General features: G+C 39.3%; 2 protein-coding genes across 2 annotated transcripts in view; both read right to left on the minus strand.

Moving 5' to 3' along the window:
- Positions 1–2,285, minus strand: part of LOC105863814 (histone H3.3A) — a 143,802-nt gene extending 141,517 nt beyond the window's left edge. Inside the window, exon 1 of the mRNA XM_076005219.1 lies at positions 2,275–2,285. The gene's annotated coding sequence lies outside the window, so the exon portion shown is untranslated. The remainder of the gene's footprint in view (positions 1–2,274) is intronic.
- KCNB2 (potassium voltage-gated channel subfamily B member 2) overlaps positions 1–15,311 on the minus strand; it is a 389,784-nt gene that overhangs the window by 171,255 nt on the left and 203,218 nt on the right. The gene's annotated exons all lie outside the window — the stretch shown is intronic.

Raw genomic sequence — 15,311 nt, forward strand, 5'->3', positions numbered from 1 at the left:
ACTTCAGTAACTTTCTTCATAAACAAACAAAAAAAAAACCCCACACATTTTACAAGCTGATCAGATTTGAACTAACGAGGAAATAAACATCCAGGATGTTAAAAAGAGTTACGACAATAAAAATTAAATTCAATTTTAAATTCAGACAATCCACGTGCACTTTTAATCCATATTGTTTATTTGTTCTAATAGTCTTGTTTACTCCTTCTTAGCCTTTTTTATTTTACTATCTGTGGGTGTCACCCTGTTCTCTACTTTTCATTGTAATTTCACACTTGACCAAAAAACAGGGGAGCTGAACAAAGCTGTTGATATGTAAATAGCTGCTTTGAAGATGGAAGCACCAGACTGTTCCTAAACTGAAGAAAAACTGCAGTTGCTTCATTTGACTGAGTAGAAAAGAATGTCTCAATATATAATTTCAATTGCTTTCTAAAATAAAAAGTGTTATCATCTGGCCTTGAACTTCACAGTAAGCAAGTGAATATTATGGTAGGTTGATAATTACCCAATTCATTTCCTTTGCTTTTAGAAATGAAGCCAATATTGTTCTAGAAATATGTTTTCTTATTGTGGTTTCAGACTTGGATTTACAAATCCAAAGGGCTTTATTTATGCAGAACCTAAATAATCTCTGATCCAAAAAATAAATTAGGTTCTTTGGCAAAAGAGGAAGGTATATGCTTAATAATAATTAAGAGAATCAATCCATCTATGCTGTAGAATTAGTTTAAGGTGACTAAACACCATTTCTTTACTCAGCACCATTTGTTTACATTTTGAAGGAGCTCAGGAAATTTCACCCCAAAATATGATTCCTTGGTATAAAGATTATTTTGAATTAAAGGCTCTTAGAGATTAACAGGCCCTAGGAAAAGGCTTGCCCTCTATCTGCATAAACCAAAAGAACAATGGACTTCCTTTCTTTTCCCCTTTATCTCAATACTTTGCAGAATGCAACCAGACCTGGCCCAGGTCCTTTCAAACATAATACCTGTCTCTCAGATTAATTTACAAGTCAATCTGTTTCCTCCCATTCATTCATCCTCCCAAATTTCTATTCATCATCCCTACTGCTGGTTTATTCCCCCTACACAGAATTACCTATACTCCTTATCTTTCCCCCTTCCCCTCTAAAGGGTGTGTACAAAAATATCTGGATCTCATTAGGATACTGAGTAATCACTCTGTGATTCTCCCCATGTGCATGGTAAATAAACCTTTCTCTTATTAATCTGCCTTAATTGAGTTGATCTTTCAGTGAACTTTTGGGGGAAAGAGAAAGTTTCCCCTCACCCATACAATTTCTTTACTCTCTATTATGGGATATTGAGAGTAGCCATAAGGTGTCCAACAGTTTTGCTACTCAAAATGTGGTTCAAGGAACAGCAATGTTAGCATACTTGTGAGCTTACTGGAAATGCAGAATCTCAGATCCCGCTTCAGACCTACTGAACCAGAATCTGCGTTTTACCCAGGTTAACCAGAGGATTAGTTTAGGGTTGCCAGATAATGCAAATAAAAAGACAAGATATGCAGTTAAATTAGAATTTCAAATAAACAGTGAATTTTTTAGGATAAGTATGGCCCAAATAGTACATGGGCCATACTTAACCTAAAAAATTATTTGTTGCTTTCTCTGAAATTCAGATGTAGCTGGCTGTCCTGTATTTTATCTGGAATCCAACAAGTGAATTGTATGTACATTGTAGTTTGAGAAACAAAGCTGGAAAGCAGTGATTTTCAAAATGTAGTGTGGCTCAGAGTCCCCTGGAGAGCTTGTTAAAACACATTGCTGGGCCACATCCCCAGAACTTCTGATTCACCAGGTTGTGGTGGGGCTCTACAATTTACACTTCTATGTAAGTTCCTGGATGACGCTATTGCTTCTTGGGAGCACACTTTGGGAACCACTATCATAGAACATCATGTATTCTCAAATGTGGTTTCCCATTGCAATCAGCTGGGGTTCTTGAATAAAAAACTGATACCTAACCACAGAGATTCTGATTTAATTGGCCTAAGGTGCAGCCTGTGTGCCTGCAGTTTTCTAAGCACCCCCAGGTGATGATTCTGCTGTGCCGTAAAGTTTGAGACCTATTGTTCTAAAGGATATGATCTGCTTTTTTTTTTTTTTCTTTAAGAAATTTAAATACTCAGGTGAATTCTAGGACTTTATATAAGTGTATGAACTATGCTGATGCAAATTAAATGAAAAAAAATAATCTTGATGTTAAAGGTAGAGGACCTATGACTAAGAAATCCCTTCCCAACCCCATGTACTCACAACATTTTCTAGTTTCTGTATTTGATGCTTTGACACCTGGGACTATGCTGACCGGGAAAGGACTGACCCTGGAGGGACTACCCCCTCAGCTCTAGCTCATTCCCAGGATACAAACAACTTGTCTAGAGTTTGCTTTTCATATGCAAACCAACCATACCCCCAACCACCTCCTTTGTGGAGCTGGAGCTTTTACAATCTAGCCGTTACTCCCCTATCCTAATTACTCCAGGGCCAGGCACCAGACAAGGAGGGACAGCCCCTTTGCCCCAGAGCCTGCTACCTTTATACAAATTAGCCAATCCTAAACCTGCTTACCCTTCCTTGCCTATCCCTTCTGCAGAACCTGTCAGGTTTCAGTCTGAAATGTCAGTTCTTGGTATGCTCATGGCCGAAGAATGACCAGACACGCCAAAGTAAGGCAAGCATGAAAACGAGGTTTATTGAAGAGAGAAAGATCAGATTACAGAGCAAGACTAAGATACAGGTTTACAGAGTGTGACACATACGCCACAGATGACAACTGAACCCACTGTCACAGCAAAGGGAGAACAAAAGGAAGGGCAAAAAGCAGTTGATAACGGTCTCACTCTTATTATATGTTGCCCAGATTGGGACCTCCCTGTGGCTTAGACATCACCATGGCACCACTTTGACTGGACAGTGGGAGTTGCATTACTATGCATGCAGGTTGTTCTAGGTCAATTTCCGGACTCTATAGTACCTATGCTGTTTGGCCCATGGGCTAGAGAGTCCTCTATATTCTTTTGCAGCTGGCATGGTAAGTTATGATTGGCCGACTCATAGGGTGTTCCCTCCTACCCCAGGTATGGCAGTAGCTCAGAGCAGGATTAAGGTGGGGCAGGACCAAGATGGGGGCCTGGGGCCCACCCTTGTCTTTCCCAGGTGGGGCAATTGCACCACAGGAATAGCACCCACTTTCATCCCTAGGAGACTTGAAATCCCTTACTATTACCTAACAAAACCAAAATAAAGGCTCTTGCCTCTATTTCTTCCCTCTCCCTCTGCCTCCTGCAGACTTGGGTGCTTCCCCGTGTGGGTGCGGCCCTGTAATGTGTGACATGCCTCTTGTTTCTAGGGATCTGTGAATATAAAAATCTTCTTTCGGGACAATCATTTTCACATCTGTGGGTTTTACCATACCTTATTAAACACATCCTGGGTACTCTTTTAAAACATCTCACTAAACCCATTAAGATGACATCAGATTTCCCCTGGAATTGTGATCAGAAAAACCTTCACCTGGAACAAACTGGGATGGTAGACAGGGGCATTAAACTGAGGCTCCAAGGCAATAAAATTCAGTTAGAAGAAAATCTAGTTTTCTGGATGGTTAGTCCACGCAATGCTTGGAAACATTTGGGTGATTCAATTTTGTGGCTTTTCATCTGAAGTTAGCCATCACGTGACCGTCATCTCCTGCAGAGTTCTTCAGGTCTGTGCAGGCCCAGCAATCACAGAAAGATATATTGCAGCCCCTTCAAAGAGTGGTGCAATCATTTTGAGGCTATACCTCACAGCTGTCACACGTGTTGGGACGTAGAGAAGGCACTTTCTGTGTATTGCTCAAGGTCATCTGGAAAACCAGTATTTGAGGTCACAAATCTCCTAGCCCATTAGGCAGTAAGACATTCAGTTTTCTGCATAATCCTCCCACTGAGTCATACAGGCTTTGTCTTTTTTTTTTGTATGTTTTTTGGTGCTTTTTCTCTAGTAGACAAAGAAAATGTTGAAGAGTTTACAGCAGCCTCTGATTCTATTAATAAATGTTAAGGACATTGAAGTTTAGTTTATGACCACTCTTAATTGGACAAAAGGACAAGCTAAGGTTGCCTTTCTTTCACCCCTTTTCATAATATTGATGTTACCTGCTCAACGTAACATTTGCCAGGCATAGGCAAATATGCAACGTGCACGTGGTAAAGTAGAGAGGTGGAATCACGACACTTGTCAGCTAGGAAAGAAGTACACACAGAAATGCTGCTTGGGAAAGGGGATTGTGAAGCCTAGGGGTGAATGACACAAATCTGCAGTACCTTATGATGATGGCTTAAGTCCCAGAGCTCTAGCCTACCAAGAAACTCAAGCAACAAATAACTTCTTCTTCCTTAATCAATATGAATGGTACTCAGAACTAGTACACAGAATAGGCGACTGATTCCATCGTAGGTCAGGAGGTGGAACTCATGCCTATTTAATAAAACCCCAATAAAAACTCTGGACACTGAAGCTCAGGTGAATGTCTCTGGTTGGCAAATCTCTGCACATTGTCACACATCAATGTGCTGAGAGGGGAACACATACATCCCTAAGGACAATGGAAGTTTCAAGTTTGAAATTCTTGCAGATTTTTCCCTGTGTGCCTCTTCTGATTTGTATCTTTTGCAATAAAACTATAATCACGAACACAGTGCTTCCAGTGAGTTCTTTCTATTGAATTATCAAACCTGAGAGTGTAGTAGGAATGCCTGAATTTGTAGCCAGTTGGTCAAAATCGAGAATGGTCCTGGGGACTCTGAAATTATGGCTGGTGTCTGAAGAGAGGACAGTTCCCTTAACCTCCGGGCAACTAGGAACACACATGCCCTATAAGTACTTGTGTATATTCCCTCTCACATTCCCTCCCTCCTAACACTGTATATATTTCTAGGGTAGAAAACTCCTCATTGTAGATTTACCTTATTAGTGTAGCTCTTATGCTTGCTCACTTCTCTCCAATTTTGCCAAGGATTTGCTAGGTTTCCTTCCCAGGGTGAGGAGGTAGTTGGCACCAGATCTTTCTGGAATAGTGAGGGGGAGGAATCGCGATGTGCACATTTAATTCAGAAGGTGAATGGGAGAGCTGTAGTAAGTGTGCTGGGTCCTTTCTGCCTGTGATCCAAGCCCTTCCAGGCCCTCTCAACCAGGACCAAGTAGCTGAGCAATGCTGGCAGTAGCCACAGCTGTGGGAGGACAAGACCAGCAGGACTCAGCGTGTCAGCCTATGAGCCCATCGCAGAGGAATGAAGTTCAAACAACTTTTGTGGCCATAGAGCCCTTAGGATCTGGCCTACCTCTACAACCTCTTCCATCACTGTGTATTAGGCTACAGCCATAGAGGCCTTCTTCCTGCTCAGCTACTCTGGGTTTGTTCTTGCTTCAGGGCCTTGGCACTTATTTTCCCTCTCTGGAATGCTTGTCCCTCAGTAACCCACATAGTGGCTCCTTCTCAGCATTTGCAGTTTAGCTCAATGTCACTCCCTTCCAGAGGTTTCTCTGGCCATATGTGGCAAAGCACTCCTTCTCCCCACACCCTGCCCCATCTTGGAGCTACTTCCTAGCCCATTACTTGGGTTATTTTCTTTAAAACACTTACTGCTACAGATATTATATTAGTTGTTTATTTTGTTACAAATGTAATTTCCTATCTCTACCTCTCCCACATACTTCACCCTAACATAAACACTGTGATGACAGGGGTTTTACCTGTCTTGTCTACACCACGTCCTTGGCCCATGGAATAGTAACTGGTAGATAGTACTGAACGACCGACGGAAGGGAAAGCATTCACCCAGTGCTGCTCACTGTGGTGGGTCTTATGAGAATTACAGGAAATACATAAGACCCATTCTTCCCTTAAGGAACTGTGGAAACCAACACATACACACACACACACACACACACACACACACCACACACACACACACACACTCACACGTATGAAAGAGATGACCTGGGCCATTTCTGTGGCTCCTTCTGCTCTCTAGAAGGTGTCATTCATGGTCCTGCACTTGGTCTTCTCTTATTCCTGGCTTTATGGATCTCTCCTCTCCCAGACCTCAAACAGCACCCTGCATAGTGATTCCTAAATTGCTTCTTGCAATCTTAACAAAATATAACAGGCCTCTTTCTTTCTTTCTTTCTTTTATTATTTTTTAAAGTTAACATTGTCTCTCAGAAAGCATAAAGTAGAAGCCAAAAAGAAGAAAAATACAAAATCTGATAAAGGAATTGGAAAAAATGTATAGGAAAATAAGATTTAGGGCCTCCCCAATTTACTAAAATTACATTATGAAATATAAGGCTGTCTTAACAAGGGGAAAAGACTTATGGAGCAATAATTTTCTATTATTCTTAAGGCACAGTTGTATTAGGATTTTATTAGATGTGATTGATATATTTTATTTTTTTCCCATTTATTTTTTATTTGTGTATATTGATGGGGTACAAGTACAATTTTTCTACATTGTTATATTGCATTGTGGTGAAGTCAGGGCCTTCAGTGTGACTGATATATCTGAAAGTATAGTTGAACCCATATAATAAGTGAAACTTAACAGAATTTGATAGTATATATGCAATATGTCATAATTTAGCCGTAGTGTTAAAGACAGAATAAATACCATTGGTTGGTTGCCTGTCTCAGAAAAAAGAAATACAGAAAGCAAAGAATTTAAAGTGAATTAAAATTTATCCAATTTAGAATCAAATAAAAATGCCATAGGCCCAGCGCCAAGGAATATTCTTGGATTGGAATTTGTTCAACACCCTAAATTTAACCAGCTGCAATCCCCTTTTAAGTGCAATCCAATACAATCTTCTGAAATAGAGGGTGTGCTTTTAAAGAGAAATTGGCATTCCATCTGAATATTTATTCTCTAGATCAACAGATGCAGTTTTCTGCAACATGCGCCACACATATTAAAGAAGGTACAAGTCGTAGCTAGGGATGACACACAGCAGGGTAGTCATGTGTTTTCTCTCTGGTCCATAAATGCCTAGAGTATTGCCACATTTATAACTTGTGCCATGGACATCCAACTTTAGTGTCTAGTATTTCATATGGCAGTGTCTTAGTATTTCTCAGAATCAGAATATACCAGAGCTAGGAGAGACCTTTCCAATGTTTAGTTGAGATTCAAGGTCCCCATTTTACATATGAGCAGACTGAATTGAAACCTTTATGCTAGCACTAGTAAGTGACAGACTCCAGGTCTCACGTGGAACCCACGCCCTCATTCATTTATTTATGGATGTAAACTGCACTTTATTAAAAACGAAGTATGACTAAGATTCATCATCTTCCTGAAAGGTGCTCACAGCAGAGTGAGACATAGCTCATACCATGTTTCCAGTCCTAGGAACATACGGACTGAGCTGGTGCAGATTCTACGCCTAACCCTAATGGCAAACATTTATAAATGTTGTTAAAATGTAACCATCTTTTTTTGAAAAATACAGAGCTAATTTTGCGGGTAAAATCACAAACTGACTGCAAGATCCCTGAGCATTGGCTCTGGCCCTCCCACACAAGGTAGGCGATGTGAGTGGGAGCTAGGATAGAGAAAGCTGCAGAAAGCCAGAACCCTGGAAAACAATGCCACTTCTATGCATGGGAGGACAGGAAATGTTCTTCCCATACAAGTACTTAAGGGTAAGAAGGTGTTGATCACAACATTATTTGTGGTGTGGGAAGTTATACGCTACCTGGATGCCCACAGCTAGCAGGAGGGAGCACCAGGCCAGAGAGGCACCAGGCTAGCTTACATCTGCCTGTGTCTCTGGATTGTGGTAGGGGAGGGTGGGAGGTATCTCAGCGATAAATAAAAAATCCCAAGTCTGCACCAACCATGGGTGTAAAGTCTTAATTTATACCACCCTTATGGTGTTAGGAATCCTAAGCAAAGACAACCCCTACCTAGCTAAACTGTTTTTCAACATGAGAGAAAAATTATAAACATGCTCAGGAAAAGACTACAGGAATTATTACGGACCTGTGCCTGAAGAAGTTGCCAGAGAATGTACACAAGCAAGGGAAATGTGGACTCAGAAGGAAAGAACAGGATTTAAAGATCAATGGTGAACAAATATATATATATATATTTTTTTTTGAGACAGGGTCTTACTCTATTGACCAGGCTAGAGCGTAGTGCATCATCATAGCTCACTGCCACTTCAAACTCTTGGACTCAAGGTGATCCTCCTGCCTCAGCCTCCCCAGCAGCTAGGACTGGAGGTGTATGCCACCAAGCCCAGCTAATTTTTCTATTTTTTTGTAGACACAGGGTCTCACTCTTACTCAGGCTGGTCTTGAACCCCTGACCTCAAGCGATCCTCCTGCCTTGACATCCCAGAGTGCTAGGATTACAGGTATTAGCCACCATACATTTTTAAACCATGGCAAAATCTAAAGAAGCCTTAATTGAAATCATAATAACAAGGTAATGTAAAAACACGGTAGCAAAACTATACACAACTTGAAATATAATCACAGGTAAGAGAGTCACTAATTCTGCCTGGGGGAGTAAAGAAAGAGTTGATTTTGAATTGAGTATCAAAGGATGAGTAGGAATTTGAGTAGGAACAGGGTGCAGAAGGAATTTTTCAAAGGTAAAGCTCCTAAGTATGAAGGTACATGGAATGTTCTAGGAACTTCAGAGTTGCTCACAAGCCAGGTGTTCATGGGGACATGGCAGAACAGAAGGCTGGAAAGGCAAGTGCTAAATCTGGTCTTGTTCTCAAACCAATGTCATCAAAGTCAGCTTCTACGAAATGTCAGATTATAATCAAAACTCTTAGGGAGATACAGAAAACACATGAAATTAAAACATAACATTAGAAATAATAATGCCAAATTTCACGATTTTGGGTCTTTTTCACCAAGATTATTTTAAATAGTTATTTTGTTATTTTCAGAAAACCTCACCTCATTTACTTTCCTCTAGATCCTATGGTGGTTTATTTTCCCTGAGATTCTGTTTAACAGTAAGAAAACTTCTTTTTTTTTTGATACAGAGTCTCGCTTTGTTGCCCAGGCTAGAGTGAGTGCCATGGCATCAGCCTAGCTCACAGCAACCTCAAACTCCTGGGCTCAAGCAATCCTACTGCCTCAGCCTCCCGAGTAGCTGGGACTATAGGCATGCGCCACCATGCCCAGCTGATTTTTTCTCTATATATTAGTTGGCCAATTAATTTCTTTTTATTTATAGTAGAGACAGGGTCTCGCTCATGCTCAGGCTGGTTTCGAACTCCTGGCCTCGAGCAATCCGCCTGCCTTGGCCTCCCAGAGTTGCTGCTAGGGTTACAGGCGTGAGCCACCATGCCCGGCCTGGAAACTTCTTATTTATTGAGATTACTCCATTTTAGAAATCAACAGTATTTCAGTTCACAGTTAGAAAATGGATCTGAAAAGTAGTAAACATGTCCAAAAAGAGAAAAATACATAGATTAAAAACAGCAAGAGATCTAAAACATCAATTAAAATATCTAGAATGAAGGTATAACATGCAGGATGCCATAGCCCACTGAACAAGTTAGAATTCACTTTCCTCTTGCTGCAAATGCTACCTGTCAATATTCAAAAAATACTTAAGTCACATAAATTCCTGTGACTTAAGTAAATGCTTGATTTAGTTGGAAGAACTGACAAATATAAGATCTTGTGAGAATCAAGGTTTCTATTTAGGATTTAAAGATAGGCTGAGGGACTTTTCTTTTTTTTTTTTTTTTTAGCTATAATTCTTCCTTTGAAGCATTCAAAGGCGAATCGAGGGCTGGCAAGTACAGTGTGAAGAAGATCAAGCTTCTATTTCTCCATCAGAGCCTTTTCCTGCTTTATCCTGCCTGTTTGGCAGCCATTTGTTCATGGGCCTCTCATATTTTCCCCATGGGAACTTGCTCTTTGAGGAGGGTTTTATAAGCATATTCATATTAGAAATGAATGACAGCTAAGGTTTACTAAGTGTCTTTCTCAGCCATATTAACTTTGTAAGTAGGTAGGAACTGTGGTCTAAATTTCTTATTGAAGAACTTGAAACTTTAGCCATTTAGGTTGGGAGATGAATCTTGATCTGAGACATTCCAAGAGCCCTAGTACTCAACATATTGGTCCCTCGTTGTATCTCCTAGCCATAAATCTAGCTCTGAATGTATGTTTCAGAAACTATAACCCTGTTTACTGTTCTGGGTCAGTGTCAATACAAATAGTATCTGTTTGATGTGACACAATTTCAAATATCATACAAATATTTCAACTTGATCTGAATTTAACCAGGCTCAAAGAATATCAATATCAGGCCGGGAGCGGTGGCTCACGCCTGTAATCCTAGCACTCTGGGAGGCCGAGGCGGGTGGATTACTCGAGGTCAGGAGTTCGAAACCAGCCTGAGCAAGAGCCAGACCTCATCTCTAATATAAATAGAAAGAAATTAATTGGCAAATATATAGAAAAAATTAGCCGGGCATGGTGGTGCATGCCTGTAGTCTCAGCTACTCGGGAGGCTGAGGCAGTAGGATTGCTTGAGCCCAGGAGTTTGAGGTTGCTGTGAGCTAGGCTGATGCCACGGCACTCACTCTAGCCTGGGCAACAAAGTGAGACTCTGTCTCAAAAAAAAAAAAAAAAGAATATCAATATCAAACAAATACAGATAGAAGAAGATGAAACACATCAGGTTATAAGGAAGTATTTTTTTTCCTTAACAGAAAAAGTCTCAAACCCTCAGAAGATGAGTATTTTAAAAGGCTACTCATGAAGTCACTAAACTGGGCCCAAAGTACAGATATCTAGAAGCAGCTGTACTGTTCCAATGAATGAATCAATCAACATACATGTATTTTTTGTGTACAGGATTGTATAAGGCACAATTTGATGTGATTTCTCTCTTCTGTTTAGTTGGAAAGATTAAATTCCCATGAAACAATCAGAAAAAAAATGAAGGGGTGAACTATGTGGTTTACTGATAAAACTGATGATTGACTATTCTATTTTTTCCAAAGCTCTCTTGTATCTTCAGGACAAAGTATAAATCTGTTACCATGTTTTAAGGAATACTTTTTATTTGTTCTCTACGTATTTTTCCAGCCTCATCCTCTGGCACATTCTTCCATGAAGTCAAAGCCCCAGACCTATCAAATTATGTGCAATTTTCTAAATTTATCATTTTTGCACCCCTAGCTCATTTCTTCCAGTTGAAATAAACTTGCCATTCTCTTTTGCTTAATTCCTGTTTATCCCTTTAAAATTTTCCTCCTCTGAGAAGTCTTCTATAATCTTTAAAAAGTTCTGTGCCCCTTCTATTTGTTTCTATTGTAGCTCTGTCTTTAACCTTATGGCAGCAATTTCATATTGTATTAAAAGCACTTATGTACTTGTCTGATTCTCCCATCACTCTAGTTTTTAAGTGTGGCTGAAGGATCTGTACTTTATTTATATTTGTATTCCCTGTGCCTCATGTGAAACCTAGACACACAAAAGGCGTGCAATCAATATTTATTAAATGAATCCCCATTTATGGCGTGGGGTGGGGAGAGAGAGATGGCAGGCAGATTTTCTTCCAGGGGGCTGAAAGATTTGACTTTAAGAGAAGAAGTTATGAGTATTAGGGCAGAGTGATGGGATGATATCTATGAAACCACACAGGACATAGATGAGATAAACAGATCCACTGAAACCCACAATGTGGGTTAGGTCCTAAAGCTAGGACCTATCACTCTAATCTTGAAAGGCAAATTTAAAGAAAAAGAAGAAAAGAATCTTTTAATCTTGTTAAGTGGTATAGTTGGAATATGTAAATAATTTTTAAAAAAATCTATTAAAGTAAATGATGATTATCCATAAATAATACTTTAAAGTTTTATTTTTTACTTTCTAATGATGTCAAAATGAAAACCACATCCTATGTCATAATATTCCTAGATACTGTTTTGGAAGAAACACTCTGAACAGAACACAGATGTTATACAATATGAAAAAAAATTTTTAAACTTTTAAACTTAACCTTTGGTTCAGTGTGTTATTCTTTTTTCAGGAATGCTCAAACTTGACCCTCTGTGCCCTGGTACTGAGTAGTATTTTGCCAGAGCAATCAACTCAGGACAACCAATTAATCTCAATCACTACATGCCAACTATGTACCATCACAGCAGGACAGCAAGGGGGCGGGGGGGGGGGGGGTAGAGATGACTTGCTTTTCTCCTTGGGATTGGAGGAGGCATGGAGGGCTCTATGTGACTCCCGACTGTAATGCATGGGTGTACCCAGTGATATGTGCCCTGGGGCTGGCTCTGAAGTGGAGAGGTTAAATGCTAGAGAGAGCTGAGAAAGAGGAAATAAACTTAAGACTGGCAGTTGCTATCTTAGGTGACCACTCAGACAACTGCCCTTTAAGCATCAGGAAACAATCTTAGAAGTCACTTTTGAAAGAATGAGCAATCAAGCTAGGATTTGGTAATCAACTCCCAGAGGGACTTTCTGCCCAGTCAGAGCTCAGGGTGAATTTTAAACATTGGCACAAACTTCTAATAAAAGCAGAAAAATTCACGCTTGCAGTTCAGGAATTGTAGGTAGGTATTTCCTCTAAAATGAGGGCTCCTAGTCTTTACTGAGGTATCATGGAGCCTCTGAAAAGTTGGTGGATATCACAGATTCTCCTCCAGGAAAAAATGCACAATTCTCACACTTTCAGAGCATTGGCTACTCCGTCCCCACCTCTTAGACAACCCTTAAGTTGGGAACTCTGTTAAAGAATCTCTAAAGATTGTATTTGTTTAGTTTTCCAACTTAAGTAAAGGGATGTATTTTTGATGTCTTATAATAGTCTGGAAATTCTTGAATATATACGTGTAATGCAAGTGTGTAGTGAGTATAAGGCTGCCATTTTGAAAATCAGGAAATCCTGCAGCTCACTCAGACATTTTAGTGGTACCTGATAGAAGTGCTTCTAAATTCAGTAAAAATGCCAACCAAAGTAGGGACTCTGAAAAACAAATGCTATGAGATAATAGCTCTGTAACAATCAAGCACTGAGACTGGTGCATTCTGCTGAGGAGAGTGTGTGCAGACTACTGTCTGTCCTTGCACCTGGAGCAGCACAGTCCTCCTCAACTGTTGCCCCATCCCACCCCCATTGCCGTGTCCCCCATTAATTAGTTAGTACTAATTAATTTAGTAATCTTCTCATCCTATTGCAGAGGACTCGTTCTATGACTCAATACTAAGGTCATCATAACTTCCAAGCTGTCAGGAAGTTGGCAACTATAATAGCTGAAATTAAACACTGAACCTGGCTACGTACTAGAAAACATCACAGAATGGATCTACATTCCCTTTAAATACTTCATTGAAAACATTTATCTCCAACTAATTTTCATCAATGAACACTGGCTAAGTAGGCATGTTTACAAGCTGTGAAAGTACAAACTTATCCCACAGTAACTCTGAATTTGAGCCAAGATTTTAATCAGAACAGGCTATTGACTTTGCCCATAAGGAGCATTCGTTACTTAATACAGTTGGAAAAATCTAGGTATTATTAATCACAGCTAATAGTCCTTATTTCGAAAGCAAGCATATTGCTGTTTAGTTCAGAAATCATCTGCAAAGTCAATTATAACCCAAATTTATGTTACGAGTCAGTTGGAAACATCACTAGCTTCTTCCATAAAGCACATATTATGCTTAAGTATCCTGAGAAAGAATATTTTTTTACTGATTCTAAAGTGTATTTTCAGTAACCTTGGTTTCCTGTATGCCTAATCATACAAATAAAAACAACCATAACAGCAAAAGCAAAAAATAATAGCAACTTCATTTCAAATAATACTCAACTGTGAAGCACAATTATGAATTGTTTAGGTTAACATGTAACTTATATAAATGTAACTGTAAGGATATAGAAAACTGTTATATGTATATAATTATTATATATATATAATAAGAATATACCTATATATTCTTTCAAGGTGCATATTTTCTAAGCAATCACTAGCACATTTACTGTAGCAGAACTGATACTAAACTTCTCAGCAGTTGAGGTCCTCTGAACAGAGTTCTCCCAAAGAAATCTCTGACATCATTCCAAAATAACTAACAAATATTATATGTTAACTTGGCTTATTTTTGATCATCATATGTACCTCTATTTCAAAGTTCTGTTATAAACGCTAAGTTATCCCTGTATTTTGTTAGTAAGAGACTGAGTGGGGTGGGACTGAAAGAGTTGGCTAGAAGGTTGGCGACAGTAGGAAATGGATCTAAAAACCAAGCCAACTCTTTTTTGTTGGCTTCAAACAAGACATCTTGTCAAAGAAATGTAAGGAAAATCCGTGGTTCAGTAGTGAATGAACATTAGCATTTGTCATGGCTTCTTAAGAAGAGTTAATCATTTTAGGATTAAATTAATGAACCTTGGAAACTGGTTATCTTGTTGAATTCTGCCAATAACAACTCTCGGGACTGAGCCAGAGTAACAGACATGTCCTCAGTGTTCCATCGTCAATGTGGAATAATGTATTTCTGGTCTACAACTTCACATCCAAACATCTTGGAGCCAGATCTATTTCAGAATTCAGAACTTTTCTTTAACGATGGCAAGGCAATAGTGAGCATATACTGAATACTGCATAACACTGCCAGCAGAGGATACAAATCATTAATATTTCTGCAGAGAAACCTTACAATATTCACACTAAGTTGTATAATTATACAGCACATTAAGGCTATTATTAACCTCATATTAGTTTCGGGCAAGTTTTGCTATTAAGTGAGTTTTGTTGTCAAACTTGGGAAATCTTTATGTTTTCAGTGTTGGGATTTTGAAATTACGGATTAAGAATTGTGATCCTATATAGATGTATGGAAATTGTTTCCATAGCATGTTCTCTAAGCAGGAGTAATGATCAAATAACTTGTTAATCAACTTGCAATTTGATTTACTGGGAAACTATAATTTCTATGAAAGCTGCAATTTGGCCAGCTCTGCCCAGTTTCTGTAATACATCTTAATGACATCGATTAACAACAATCTTGTTGGCATCTGAACAAACTGGGAGACTGAGGGATTGGTGATCCGTTCAGTAAATGACTACTAGGCACACCGTGTAATGTCTATGCACATTCCTACACAAACAGTGCTACTCCTGCTCGTACAGGATAGACTAGAATTGTTCCTCTCCTAAATAAACAAAATAAATAGAATTAACCAGCTTCATATGTACCCTGGAAAGACCACACAGAATACAAAGGCCCAGC

The sequence above is a fragment of the Microcebus murinus genome, chromosome 7 (assembly GCF_040939455.1).
Source record: "Microcebus murinus isolate Inina chromosome 7, M.murinus_Inina_mat1.0, whole genome shotgun sequence".
Lineage (NCBI taxonomy): Eukaryota > Metazoa > Chordata > Mammalia > Primates > Cheirogaleidae > Microcebus > Microcebus murinus.